Genomic DNA, 15,715 nt, shown 5'->3' on the forward strand with positions numbered 1-15,715 from the left:
GGTCCTTAGCACTCTGGAGAAGGTTTTTGTCCAGGATATCCCTGTACTTGGCGCATTCATCTTTCCCTCGATTGCAACCAGTCGTCCTGTCCCTGCAGCTGAAAAACACCCCCACAGCATGATGCTGCCACCGCCATGCTTCACTGTGGGGACTGTATTGGACAAGTGATGAGCAGTGCCTGGTTGTCTCCACACACTGAGGAGAGGCAAGACACATGACAGCCCGCATGGAGTTTGCTAAAAGACACCTGAAGGACTCTGAGATGGTGAGAAATAAGATTCTCTCGTCTGATGAGACCAAGATAGAACTTTTTGGTCTTAATTCTAAGCGGTATGTGTGGAGACAACCAAGCACTGCTCATCACTTGTCCAATACAGTCCCCACAGTGAAGCATGGCGGTGGCAGCATCATGCTGTGGAGGTGTTTTTCAGCTGCAGGGACAGGACAACTGGTTGCAATCGAGGGAAAGATGAATGCGGCCAAGTACAGGGATATCCTGGACAAAACCTTCTCCAGAGTGCTAAGGACCTCAGACTGGGCCGAAGGTTTACCTTCCAACAAGACAATGACCCTAAGCACACAGCTAAAATAATGGAGTGGCTTCACAACAACTCTGTGACTGTTCTTGAATGGCCCAGCCAGAGCCCTGACTTAAACCCAATTGAGCATCTCTGGAGAGACCTAAAAATGGCTGTCCACCAACGTTTACCATCCAACCTGTCAGAACTGGAGAGGATCTGCAAGGAGGAATGGCAGAGGATCCCCAAATCCAGGTGTGAAAAACTTGTTGCATCTTTCCCAAGGAGACTCATGGCTGTATTAGCTCAAAAGGGTGCTTCTACTAAATACTGAGCAAAGGGTCTGAATACTTAGGACCATGTGATATTTCAGTTTTTCTTTTTTAATAAATCTGCAACAATTTCAAAAATTCTGTTTTTTGTCTGTCAATATGGGGTGCTATTTGTACATTAATGAGGGAAAAAATTAATGTAAATGATTTTAGCAAATGGCAGCAATATAAAAAAGAGTGAAAAATTTAAGGAAGTCTGAATAATTTCTGTACCCACTGTATATATATACTGCGGTATGCTGGCGCCTTGCCCAGGGTTTGTTTCCTGCCTTGCGCCCTGTGTTGGCTGGGATTGGCTCCTCGTGACCCTGTAGTTAGGATATAGCGGGTTGGATAATGGATGGATATATATATATATCAACTTAACAACTTCAGTCTACAGGTCTTCATTGAGAGGGGTTACTATTCTGAACAGGGCCCTTAATCAAGTCATGAGCATACCTCATAACATCCACTCTAATCAAACCTACATCCCACTGGTCCACCAATTCCACCCTAACTCTCCATTTCTCATCATCAAGCACAATTTCCCAGTTTTGAAGACTGATCCTTCAACAGGAAACTTTTTTTTCTAACCCTTCTTTTTTCCCGTTCTGCTGACAACCTAACCTACACAAGTACACAAACATCTGATCTGCATCTCACTTCACAGGGAACAGCCACATTCTCTGCCAAGCATGCACTTTGAGTACTTTGTCACATTTATTTAAGAAGTAGCCTTAGTCTCCCCCAGATAAAACAACCACAACCAAACTGCTATGCTTCAACAGATTAGAGATGCGAATTATCTCAACACCATATTTTGGACTGTAAAGAAACCCACACAAACTTGAGAATGACATGAAAATTGTAAGGAAATCCAGCCAGGACCAGAACTGAACCTGGACCCAAGTTATTGTCACTGTCCCTAAACAACTCTGAAGAGAATGCAAGAACCTGAATCTGTGAGGCAACAGTTGTTAACCGTTGCACAACCGTGCTGCCCAATCTGAATTAACACTAATATCAAGTATCAATTAATTAGTGTATCATTATTATTTAAAAACAAAAGTGGCATAGTGGCACAAAGGTTACTGCATCAGTCTTTCAGTGTCCAGCGTGGTCACTATCTGTACTGAGTTTGCCTGTTCTTTGAGTGGGTGCAGATTTTTTCAGTATGCGTAAGTGGTGCTGAGGGACTGATTTTCATCCTATTCTGGAATGTTTTCTGTGCTGTTACTGACAGAGGCATAACTAGAATTTGATTGGCCCTAATGGAAAAAATAAATCGGGCCATCCCTCATGAGAAATTTAATTAGATCCAATTAAAAAGACTACTATCAGTGAGACATGTCAAGCATATAAATTATATAAAAGGTCAATAGTCACATTTAAGATTTTATGGAGTTATGGGAATAATAACATCATTAACCTTTTCACTGCCTATAGTTATGGCACTGGCTCCCAATGCCAATGTAATATGCTCCAGCTCCCCACAACCCTGACTTAGAGAAGCAGCACAAAATTAATGGATGGATGGACCATGTGAGTTCCTATCCCCAAGACTAATTATTTAGTATTTTTGTTTTCAGCAGATAAAGATGTTAACAGGGTAATTTTTGAAGAACGTCATATTTAAGACCGTGAAATGGATGCAATTGTCTTTACATTGATAGTGGGTAACTTCTTGGTTTATCAGACATATACTACAAAATAGAAATTATTAGAAATTTTAAGACAGAAGGCAAGTTGTTGATGTAAAGCCTGAAGGACATGAACAGTTGTTCAGAGACTCTCCAGGGTCTCTTCACCCTTTTTTTGTGGTGGTAAGAACTGTCAAATTCTACATAACACCAACTGAGCTCCTTTTTCTTTTTTTCCTGAATGTTTCATATGTATGGAAGTACCTGAAATTTCCTGCAGGGATCATATAGTGAGAACATTGAGGAGGTTGGTGACTGCACTACTGACTACATCAACTTCTGTATGGACATTGTAGTTCCAGTAAGAACAGTACGCTGCTATGCTAACAACAAGCCATGGATTACAAGTGACATCAAGGGCCTTTTGAACCAGAAGAAAAGGTCTTTTAAAGGCGGTGATCAGCTTGAGCTCAAGTGTGTGCAGAAGGAACTCCGAGTCCAGCTCAGGCGGTAAAGGAGCAGTACAGGAGAAAACTGGAGCAAAAGTTTCAGAATAACAGCATGAAGGAAGTGTGGGATGGGATGAAGATCATCACTGGTTGCATCTCGAAGTGGGGTGCCTCCATCGAGAGAGACAGCGAGAAAGCAAACCTGATGAACAACCTTTTTAGCAGATTTGACCACCCTATCTCACTCTCACCTCAGAGTACTGCATCCTCCACCCATCCTTTTACCAGCATAGGAGAGAACTTCCCTCTACCCACAGTTACAGCAGCCCAGGTAAGCAGAGAGCTGAGGAGACTTTGTGCCAGCAAAGCAGCAGGTCCAGATGGAGTATCACCACAACTGTTGAAGGCCTCTGCGTTGGAGCTAGGGAGTCCTCTACAGCGCATCTTCAACCTGAGCCTGGAATAGGGGAGAGTCCCGAGGCTTTGGAAAACATCTTGCATCACCCCAGTCCCAATGGTATCATGTCCTGGTGAGCTGAATGACTTCAGGCCTGTCGCCCTGATGTCACATGTGATGAAGACCATGGAGCGGCTGCTGCTTCACCACCTGAGGCCACAGGTCCACCATGCCCTTGACCCTCTGCAGTTTGCATACCAGGAGAAGGTGGGAGTGGAAGATGCCATCATCTACATGCTACACCGATCCCTCTCCCACTTGGACAGAGGCAGTGGTGCTGTAAGAATTAAGTTTATGGACTTCTCTAGTGCCTTCAACACCATCCAACCTCGGCTCCTTAAGGACAAGCTGGCAGAGATGGGAGTAGATTCATACCTGGTGGCATGGATTGTGGACTATCTTACAGACAGACCTCAGTATGTGCATCTCGGGAACTGCAGGTCTGACATTGTGGTCAGCAGCACAGGAGGGCCGCAAGCGACTGTACTTTCTCCGGTCCTGTTCAGCCTATGTACATCAGACTTCAAATACAACTCGGAGACCTGCCATGTGCAAAGGTTTGCTGACGACACTGCTGCTGTGGGCTACATCAGGAGTGGGCAGGAGGAGGAGTATAGGAACCAAGGACTTTGTTAAATGGTGTGACTCAAACCACTTACACCTGAACACTAGCAAAACCAAGGAGCTGGTGGTGGATTTTAGGAGGCCCAGGCCCCTCATGGACCCTGCGATCATCAGAGGTGACTGTGTGCAGATGGTGCAGACCTATACATACCTGGGAGTGCAGCTGGATGATAAATTAGACTGGACTGCCAATACTGATGCTCTGTGCAAGAGAGGGCAGAGCCGACTACATGTATATTTCCTTAGAAGGCTGGCATCCTTCAACATCTGCAATAAGATGCTGCATATGTTCTACCAGACAGTTGTGACAAACTGGTGAGGAAGGCAGGCTCTGTTGTAGGCATGGAGCTGGACAGTTTAACATCTGTGGCAGAGCGACAGGCGCTGAGCAGGCTCCTGTCAATCATGGAGAATCCACTGCATCCACTGAACAGGATCATCTCTAGACACAGGAGCAGCTTCACTGCTGTCACTATCCTGCTCCACTGACAGACTGAGGAGATCGTTCCTCTCCCACACTATTCGACTCCTCAATTCCACCTGAGGGGATAAAAGTTAACATTATACAAAGTTACTGTCTGTTATATCTGCCCTGCACTCTCCACTTTGCATTTTTTAACTTGCACTGCATTTTTATCACTCTTTAATTAATATTGTTTTTTTTTATCAGTATGCTGCTGTTGGAGTATGTGAATTTCCCTTGGGGATTAATAAAGTATCTATCTATCTATCTATCTATCTATCTATCTATCTATCTATCTATCTATCTATCTATCTATCTATCTATCTATCTATCTATCTATCTATCTACAGTAGTTGATAGATCCATGTAATTGGTAAACATTTTTAGACAGGGCTGTCTAGTCCTGAACTTGGAGATGCATAGTATCTTGGTTTTGCATGGTCTTTAGTGTAAACATGGCTACAATATGCTGTGTCTTTTGTTTTTTTAGGGTCAGTACAGTGAACACTGTAAGATCCTAAATATTTTTTATTGTTCTGATTTCACCATGGCATGCTTTTAGTGCCATAGTTGTTTCATGATTGTTTTCAGTAAAATAAGCTGTGACAATGAAAGGTGTTTTTTGTAGTAAAAAATGAAATATATTGCTATTATGTGTAAAACCATTAATACTATAGTAAGTATTTTGCTGTCACAAAAATAAGAACACAAAACTATGACAACAATGAACAATACCAATTTTCTGAGTTTACATTAGCAATACTTTAGAACTATAAAATTCTCTAGGCCTGCAATTTTTGTCCTAATTGTAATATGGGTTGGTTTCTATAATAATTTCATGGAGATTAGCTTAGTGATGCAATATGCATAGTGGTGTTCTCCATTTAATCTGGTTTAAGGCTTTGTAATACTCTGCCACAGAGTAATGAAAGAGTCAGAGGCACAGACTGTTTGTTAGGGAAGGGAGAAGATGGCTGCATGGTTCAACACTTGTGGTGGGCTGGACTACGCAGAGACAATTGTCAGACACCAAGCTAAGCTGCAGCACAGGTAAGGAAGTGCTAAAACTAAACCAGAATTTAGCGCATGTGGCCTGCTGTGACCAGCTTGCCTGGCATTTGTTTAGCTTCTTTCCTCCTATGTGTCAAGAAAATCACCTTTAGTTAGCTATTCAGCTGCAGATTACTGCCTGGATTGTGTCTGTTCATCATGATAGCGGAAAAAAGCATTTCAAAACAGGTTCATTTTTTGCATTTTGTGTTGGACAGTATGATGCATGGCACTTAACATGTTTGAATTTCTCTACCATTGATCTTATTGTCCTCTTAAAGCAAGGGATCCAATTGATTTTTTCAGTGTTTTTCTCATACTCCACGGTTCTTTCATATGCAAAAGGTGAACTATTTAAAGAGAGTGTCTCACTTGATGTTTCCCAGTATTTTTACATCACATGCTATCAACTGACCAATTGATCCTTATTTTACGTAGTACATATAAGGTTAATAACGTGATTGATTTATTTTGGACGAAGACTATAACAGATAGGTATGTTGTTGTGAGGTTGAGTGTGTGCAACAATAAATGAGCCCCTTATTCACTGTTGGTTCCTGCGTTATGTTTTAAAACTGGCTGAACAGGCACTGATTTCCTGCAGCACAGAATTGCATTACTAATGTTCGGGAAAGAGCAGCATGATAGTATGGGAGTTATATTCTTGCCTTCTTGAAGCTTTAGAGTTACTTCTAATGAGGAGTTTGCACATTTTTCTTATTTCCAAACATGTGTGTTATATTAACTGATGACTCTGTATGAGTGGGTGTGAGAGTGTGCCTTGTGATCATCAACTGGCATCCTGTCCAAGGTTAATTCTGCCTTAGAACCCATGCTGCTGGGATAAGCTCCAGTTCATTTGCATCCTTGGATTAAATTACATTGTTTCAGGGAATGGATGAATGTACAAAGCACATACTATTCTATTGAAGTCATGCGGCCTAAGGCTCTTAAATCTTGTTCCGTAGCTTGCATTCCACCTTATTTGTCTATTATTGACTTTGTGAACTGACATGAACATGTTAACAAAGCCATAGAAAATTTGCTTCAGATGGTGACAACTATTGTGTGCCATAACCTTTACATTTACACATTGGCAGCAATGAACAATACAATAAAGTTAATCTTAAAAGTAGCAGAGTAAGAAATCCTCTTACCAGGACAGACCCTTTTAAGCTTTGATCGCACTTGTAGTCAAACAGCTTTTTAAAATTCTTCTTCACACTCCTGCAGCATATAGCTTGACAGAAATACTTGCAGGTATATACATGGAATAGACGGAAGACGCCCACACATTCAGACACTATTTAGTTAAATGTAGTGCAGGCTGCACCTCTGTCTTCACTGAGATAATACAAGAAAGAAGACCTTAAGGACAGACTGGGCTGCCACCTCCAGCACTATGTATTTTGACTCAGGCACCTTTGTGGAATGTGTAGGACAAAAACATTCAGATTCATAAAGACATGCTACTAGAAGTACAGGAACAGACTAGTGAACACTATAGCTATCAGGGTGTGGTACAAAGGCCATCATTATGCAAACAACAAGAGACAAATACAAAGAAAGCACTGAAGCAGAGAGGACAGAAAAAGGTGAATGTTAAGTCAAAACTATTTTTACCAGGAAGGCAAAATAAGTATTTTTTTTTATTCAGCATTAATTCAGATAAGGTCTTAAAATATTCCTTACATTTAATGGTGAAATGTTTAAAATAGGGTGGCATGGTAGTAGTGCCGTTGTAGAGCTGCAGATTGCCAGGAAGAAGACCAGGGTTCACATCCCAGGTGCTCCCTGCATGGAGTTTGCATGTTCTCTGACTATCTGCATAGATTTCCTCCTGGTGCTCTGGTTTCCTTACACAGTCCAAAGACATGCAGGTTAGGTGGATTGGCAATCTTAAATCGTCCCACGTCTACATCCTGCGATGGACTGGCAGGCTGTCCAGAGATTGTTCCTGTCTTGCGCCAAGTGTTTGCTGGGATAGCCTCCTGGCACCCTGCTCTGGTTCATTATATTGTAGCTTACTTTGGTACTTGTTATTATTCACAATTTGCTTGATTTCTTTAACCTGTTATGCTGATTCTTACTTATGAAAAACTACTGTATATACTGTTTAATGTTCTTATAATACTATACAACTCCCCATTAGTCAGTCAGTCATTATCCAACTCGCTATATCCTAACACAGGGTCATGGGGTCTGCTGGATGTCAATCTCAGACAGCACAAGGCGCAAGGCAGGAACAAACCCTGGGCAGGGCACCATCCCACCACAGGGCACACCCACACACTAGGATCGCCAATGCACCTAACCTGCATATCTTTGGACTGTGAGAGGAAACTGGAGCACCCAGAGGAAACCCATGCAGACACGGGGAGAGCATGCAAACTCCACACAGGGAGGACCCGGGAAGCGGACCCCGGTCTCCTTACTGCGAGGCAGCAGCGCTACCACTGTGCCACCGTGCCGACCAACTCCCTGTTAGTTTTTCCAAAATCCAGTGGTCTATATTACATTAATGAATGAATAATTTCATGTATACTAGCTGTTACCAATGGGCTTTCTAACAGGGTGTAGGCAGCGGTGAAGGTCAATCAATATCACTGTGGTCAGTTTATTTAATATACATAACCTACTTAGGAAATATTATTCTTTCATATGCAAATTTTAGTTCTACCTATTATTAATATTATAAATATTATGTTATATTGCTTTCTACTTTTTATTTTTTCTTACATTCACCTGTTTGCCTTTGTAAATAGCTTGTTGATTCAGTAGGCCTCTCCTGAATGATGTTTTCATCCCAACACACTACAGCACAGAAAATCAAAATGTAAGAGAATTATATTATTTTTTATGTTATTTGTTTTATTAATATATTACTTGTTCCTATGGTAATTTTTTGTCATTACGCGTTTGAGGTGCCACTGCAGGTGAAACATTTTTTCATAAGAACATTTGAATCTGGTCTGGTAGCTAATGCTTCCTGCTGGACATATAGGGAATCCAGTGAAGAGAATTGTAGTGAAATACCTTATAGTTACTTATTTATAATTGTATACTTGTTTACTTTATAAAGCACATTGGATTACTTTACAAAGTCTGCTATATAAAATAAAGATAGACTGGATGTTCTTTATTTATAGAATTTGCCTTGGTGCAGCTCTGATAAAAACAACAGAAAGAACATCCATCTGTCTGATTACAGGGTTGCATGAAGCTGGAAGCTGTCCCTGAAGAACTGGACATAAAGCAGTATCTAATTCTGTCTGGGACATTAAATAATCCAAGGGTGCATTAAAATACAAAATGTCATGTTACAGTCATCAATTAGTGTAATGTGCAAATCTTTGGGGTATGACAAAAATTATTTGTAGAAAACCAGCATGTACACTCAGAGAACATGCAAGTGCCACACAAACAGTGACAAGGGCACTGCTGTGTAGGTGCAGTACCAATCACTATGTCACAACACTACAATCACAAAATCATAAATAATTAAATACTTTTGCTTTGCATTCTGATAGTAGCATTAATATATTTTACCTAATCCAATACATTCTTATCTCATTCACTCTTGTGTTATGTGCCATGATGTAGCATTAATGTAATAAACTTTACTCATGTGGCTGCCATCCTATTGCGTCTATAAGCCTGTTTGGGCCCTAAACTGAACACTGTTTCCTGTGAATAACCTTTAAGGCTTCAAGACCACTCAAGGCTTCCTCACCATGGCAACTTCTCTGTCTGATCCTCTTAAGGTCTATTTATAGTGGAGAAACACAGCTCCCTAATTTCCGATATGCATGCTGATGCCCAGCATCCTCCACAAACCTGTCTGGCACCTTGTACATCTGGGGTTTTCTTTTCTTTATTTCCTACAAGATATTTACTTTTTGTGTTTGTCTTGTATCATTTTTGAAGAACATTTTACTCTTCTTATGCACAATACACTGCAAATTACTATGGGCAGATTATGAAAAGAGTTAAGTGTTTGACTTTTAGTTATATGTGCTTACCTTCTTCATAAAGAGAGGAGCAATATAATCCTATTGACTGAAGCCAGTAATTATATCTTAAATGCAGTGAGAATTCAAGCAAAATGACACCTATTAGTGGCTAACTAAAACGATTACTATATGCAAGCTTCTGAGGCAACTCAGGCTCCTTTCTTCAGGCAAGATGTAAATGCAGATAAATGAAGAATGCACAATGTAAGGTGCTGTTGGAGTACATCATTATCTAATCTCAACAGAAAATATTTTGGTGTCATGTCAAATCGTACCTTTTGAATTAGCATGTCATAGTACTCTGCACTGCCGGGATGATAATATATTACTGTAATTCTCTCTTATGTGGTTTCCCTATGAAAAAATATTGCTATATTTGAACTTGGTAAAAATGTTCCCGCTAGATTCCTGAACAATTTACCCAGATATTGCACCCTTTGCTTTTAAAGTTTAGCTCCTGTGCTCAATCATCAGATTCTTCTGCATAAACCAGATGCATGTTGTGAATCTGTGCTCATCAGCCAACCATTTTCTAGCATACTTACCCAGTTCACAGTTGCAGGTGCTGTAGCCTATTGCAGCAGCACCTGGTGGAAAACAGGAACCAACCGTGGAGAGTTTGCAGGTCCATTGTGGGGCACACACATGCCCACACTATGGTAAATGGTAAATGGCCTGTATTTGATATAGCGCCTAACTAGAGTTCAAGAACCCCCCTAGGCGCTTTACAACACAACAGTCATTCACCCATTCACACACACATTCATACGCTGGTGATGATAAGCTACTATGTAGCCACAGCTGCCCTGGGGCACACTGACAGAAGTGAGGCTGCCGAACACTGGCGCCACCAATCCTTCCGACCACCACCAGCAGGCAAGGTAGGTTAAGTGTCTTGCCCAAGGACACAACAGCTGCATTCTCACTAGAACAATTTAGAATCGCCAGTCCACCAAAACTGCATATTTTGATAGAAGGAAGGAATCTCCATACAGCCACTGGGAGAGCATGTAATGTCCACACAGACTAGTTTAGGATTTAAACTCAAGTTTCTTGGCCAACAGTGCTAACTTCACTGTCACTGTACTGTCTGTTTATCTGGGATGAGTGCTTTCATTATTCTTCAGCTGTTTGTGATAGGCTTCATTCTAATATTCTGAAGGGAAGAAAGGGAGAGCAATTCATAAATCAACTTAATCTGTGACCATTCTGTTATTCTGAAGCATTAGGCTTTCATGGACAAGCAGTCCAAGGAATTCCAAGGAAGCAAGCAAAATGTAGAATTGTTGTGGAAACTTAAACGATTCAAAAAGGTTGTTCTTCTTTCTAAAAAAACAAACTCTTACATACAAAAATAAATAATATTGAGCACTTACACAATTTTGTAAGTGGAGTGTTAAGTCTCAACAGCTACACTAACCTATGTGCCACTATGCCACTTTTGTTTTAAAATAATAATGACACATATTCATTGCTAATTGATGTTAGTGTTAATTGAGACTGGGTAGCAAGGTAGCAATGTAATGCAGTGTGTGGCACAGTAATCTCACAGATTCAGCATCTATGTTTCACTTTGGAGTTGTTTAGCGGTAATAACAGTGTCTTGCCTCCAGGTTCAGTTCTGGTCCTGGTTGGATTTCCTTGTAATTTTCATGTTATTCTCAAGTTCATGTGGGCTTTGTTACTGTCCAAAATATGGTATTGAGTTAATTTGCATCTATAAATTCTTTTGGTGTAACAGTTTGGTTGCATTGTGTTATCTTGGATAGACTAAGGCTAACTCTTAAACAAAAACCTGCCATCTGTCCACTGCTTTCAGGATCAGATTCTACACCTTAGTAGCTTTAATTGTATTATTGTAAAACAAATGGGTGGATATGTTATGGATACTCCTGCATTCATTTTTTCTCCAACCCAGTTACTGTATCTAGTTCAGGTTTGCAAGAAATTTTAGACTAGATTTTTCTGAAAAGAGGTAAGTATAGACTAGCTGTTGTGATGATTGCTCATTAAAGAACTGTGTTTCTTGATTAATACATAGCCTTATTAAAGGAAACAGGCAATAAACCTTTTGAAATAGAAACATTACAGCACTCAGGAATTTCAGTATATTTTACTGTAAATAAACCATAAACCAATGTATGGCTAGTGCAACCAATTAATCCTCTACTCACATTAAATGCACATTTATTTGAAATAGATCATCTGTTCACATTAACTTCAACAAGTGTACAGATGGAGTCCATCCTTACTGGCAGTATCATTTTCTGATAAAGCACCTGATTGGCTCAGGATTGTAAAGCACTGCACAGGGTGGTGAAAGTGGCATGGAACATCACTGTCATCCAACTGCCTTTCCTCAGAACATATACAACGCTCACTGCCTCAGAAAAGCAAACAGGATTATTAAAGACCTCAGACATCCTGCACAATGTACTCCTTCAATCTGGTTTACTCTCTCAGTATACAATATATACTGTAAATATAATAGAGCTAGTATAGGACTGTGCCATGGTGCATCAGCAAAGGAAAAAAAGGTTTAAGGTTATTTCCAAACTGAAAAGTGAAGAAGGTTATAGACATATGTATGGTAAGAGGAATAGAGGAATTTTGAATCGCAAAGGAATCCCCTTTCTAGCTTTTCATTTAACATCTGACCCTGGCAGTATGGAAGCCAAACAACTGAACAACTAACTAAATTAATTCTGGCAAGTATAAATATGAAATTTGAATAACAAAGAATTCATAGTTAAAGTTGTATATAAATTTCCAATTTGAGTTCTCACAAGTTTATAATGTTCAGATATTTTAATTTATCATATATTAAACCCCTGCAGTGGGTTGGCACCCTGCCCGGGATTGGTTCCTGCCTTGTGCCCTGTGTTGGCTGGGAATGGCTCCAGCAGACCCCTGTAACCCTGTGTTCGGATTCAGCCGGTTGGAAAATGGATGGATGGATATTAAACCCTTATATAAATAGCTCATGAACAACTATCTATCCATCCATCCATCTATTATCCAACCCGCTATATCCTAACTACAGGGTCATAGACGTCTGCCGGAGCCAATCCCAGCCAACACAGGGCACAAGGCAGAAAACAAACCCTGGGCAGGGTGCCAGCCCACCGCAGGGCACACCCACACACCAAGCACCCACTAGGGACAATTTAGAATCGCCAATGCACCTAACCTGCATGTCTTTGGACTGTGGGAGGAAACCAGAGCACCTGGAGGAAGCCCACGCAACTACTCCTAGAATATCTGAAACTGCCTCTCTAATTTCATTTTTTAACAACGATCAGTCTCAGATGTTCAAACTTTTTCCCACCCATATTCAAGATGTTTTGTATATGAATTACAAAGTAAATGGGTATCACAATTAAGTATTGAGATCTCTTAAACTGATCGATTATATTCAAACATTTCCAGACTTTACCAACTTATCTCAAATTGTACAGCATTAGGTAATTTAAGGTAACTTTGTGAATTGGACCTTTTAATCATAATATCAGATAAAGCATAAAAATCGGCCATTGCTGAGATCCACTCTTCATCGGTTTGTGCAAACCACTCTGTAAATTCAGTTAAAAACTCTACATTGCACAAATCAGTCTCAACTAAGATGATCTAAAATACATCCAAGACTGGACCTGAATTGCCAATGATGTTATTAGGTACCTGCCTCACTTATCTGTAGATATATGTTTGAAGAATGTCATATATTCAAATCATATTAGGAAAATTTTTTGTTAATTCATCAGATAATTTTGGTTTTACAATTACTCCAAATCTTTTCATAGCATCACTTGGGGCAACAAACAATTAGTCAAGAAAAATTATATTGTGATGTCTTACAATACACTGCTTATTCATTATCTTGTCTTACTAAGTTAGAGGAATCCTAACCCATTCCTACCTCAGTGGAAATAATGCATTATCACTAATACATTTTTCTCTGTGAGTAGATTTTCAAAGCATTTTAGAATTTGGCAAGTACTGATTGATGTTGTATTAGAACAAGTAAGATGGGCTACTGCTAAGGTTTTTGATAACTTAACATATAAGGTGAACTGCTGTACTCTGTATTGGGTAGGAAAGTCAGGCTGATATTAATTTAAATGAAAATACATGCTGCATTGCTTGAACGCTTGTCTTTCTGCCCAATTCATTGTATAGCATTATTTAGGAATGAGTAATCTGTTCTGAAAATGTTCTGTGTAATAGTAGGAGACACAGTGTGTAACGTTAAACTCTCACAGAGCCTGTGCATCTGGCACAATTCCATACTTTTGGTGTCTATAGTATGAAACTTGTCTCCATCTCAAGGTAGGCATTTGCTGGGGTTTCAGGTCTTGTTCCACTTTTCAATAAGGGTTGTCAGGTGAATAGCTGAATTTAAACTTTCCCCTTGTGTATAGCTTCTGAATACAGTATGTATACTTGTGTTTATGGGAATGAATATAGGGCCCCAAAAATTTATAAGAGGGTAATGACATTTTAGCTGTTTTTGTTACTGTTTGGTCTTCCCCTATTTTATTTTTTTTGTCTTTAACTTACCCAATTTTTATCTTTTTTTCATGCCAGCCTGAACACCATACCTGTATCTTTAAAATCTTTTCAGATGTGAGTAAAAGTTGTTCATACAAAAATTATGACTTTATCTCTGCCAAAGTATGTTAGCTTAGGCAATTTCAAACCTTACTTTGAAACACTCTAGTATCTGTGGTTACAATAGAAAACATCCATTTATTTTTCAAACTACAGCATTAGTATACCCACTTTGGTTAGGGTAACTCATTCATTTGAATCAGGTGTATCTTTAGAGGAATTTAACAGATACATACAATCCTCTGTTTTTCCAGCCATCTCTCAAGACATCAATACATTTTTGGACAACACAAATGGTTCTTGTTATCAGAAATATGCATTTGATCAATTTAGCATGATGACTCTCAGTGGACTGATTAGCAAGACTGAAGGAATATCATACCTAGCGACATAGTCAAAAACTGCACTCTGCTACTGTACTATTAACCGATTCCGGGAATGTCTGGGTCCTTCCTCATTTCATAAATTTTCACTGCACACTTAAAATGCTGATATTCCCATTTTGTCAGAGTTTCTTTGCGTCTTTGTCGATTTTCATAAAGTTTTCGACTCAGATGATCAAGCTGCCCTGTGGGACACCCTGAGACATCATGGTACCCCCCCGAAGTAGCTCGACCTGTACACTGGTACTATGATTGTAGTACAGAGTGGAGGACGAACCTCTGCATTTTTCCCAGTTGATTCTGGGGTTCGTCAGGGGTGTGTTCTGCTCCTACTCTGTTCAATGCTTGCATGGACTGGGTGTTGGTCAGGGTTGTGGGGTCCAGCGGCTGTAGGGCATCTGTTGGTGAAGAGAGTTTCACTGATGCGGTGGTATTTGCAGAATAAATGGAGACTCTGATCTGGGTGCTCGAGAGACTGAGCGAGGAGTCTGAGTGTCTGGGCTTGCAAGTGTCCTAGATAAAAACCAAGATCCAGGCCTTTAATGACCTCTTGGGTACAGCCATCAGCAGTGTGTCTGTCTGCAGAGGGAATGTCAACCTTGTTGAGAGGTTTACTTACCTTGGCAGCGACATTCATGTTTCTGGTGACTCTTCCTATGACGTCAGTAAATGAATCGGGACTGGACTCCTTCAATACTACGTCTCTTCAGAGAATCCTTGGGTATCTCTGGTTTGACTTTGTGTCGTACAAACGGTTGCTCATGGAGTCCTAAATGAGGCACATTACCTGTATTATGAAGTAGTGTCAGTTACGGCACTATGATCATGTGGCATGATTCCCCGAGGGTAATCCGGCACACAGGATCCTCATTGCTGAGGACCTGAGTGGCTGGACCAGGCCAAGGGGATGCCCTTGTAACACTTGGCTGTGGCAGACAGATGGTCATTTCCAAAGGGTTGAACTGGATTGTATGCAAATTGCCAACCGGGATCCTGAGCTGTTTTGTCATGTGGTGGGCATGGCAATGCTCTGTACCAGTGTATGCTCCCCAAACTAACCTGACCTGACACTTAAAGATATGTGTACACATAACATTCAGTAATTCAGCAAATATTCTTGAAAATTGGTGTTCATGATGGGGGTTCTAATAAAGCACTTTAACTAATAATATATGAAGGTTATTCAGAGCCTCAT

At 40.3% G+C, this 15,715-nt stretch overlaps 1 protein-coding gene across 1 annotated transcript in view; it reads left to right on the forward strand.

The window, feature by feature from the left end:
• LOC120538581 overlaps positions 1 to 15,715 on the forward strand; it is a 32,835-nt gene that overhangs the window by 624 nt on the left and 16,496 nt on the right. The window lies entirely within an intron of this gene.

The sequence above is a fragment of the Polypterus senegalus genome, chromosome 11, assembly GCF_016835505.1.
Source record: "Polypterus senegalus isolate Bchr_013 chromosome 11, ASM1683550v1, whole genome shotgun sequence".
NCBI lineage: Eukaryota > Metazoa > Chordata > Cladistia > Polypteriformes > Polypteridae > Polypterus > Polypterus senegalus.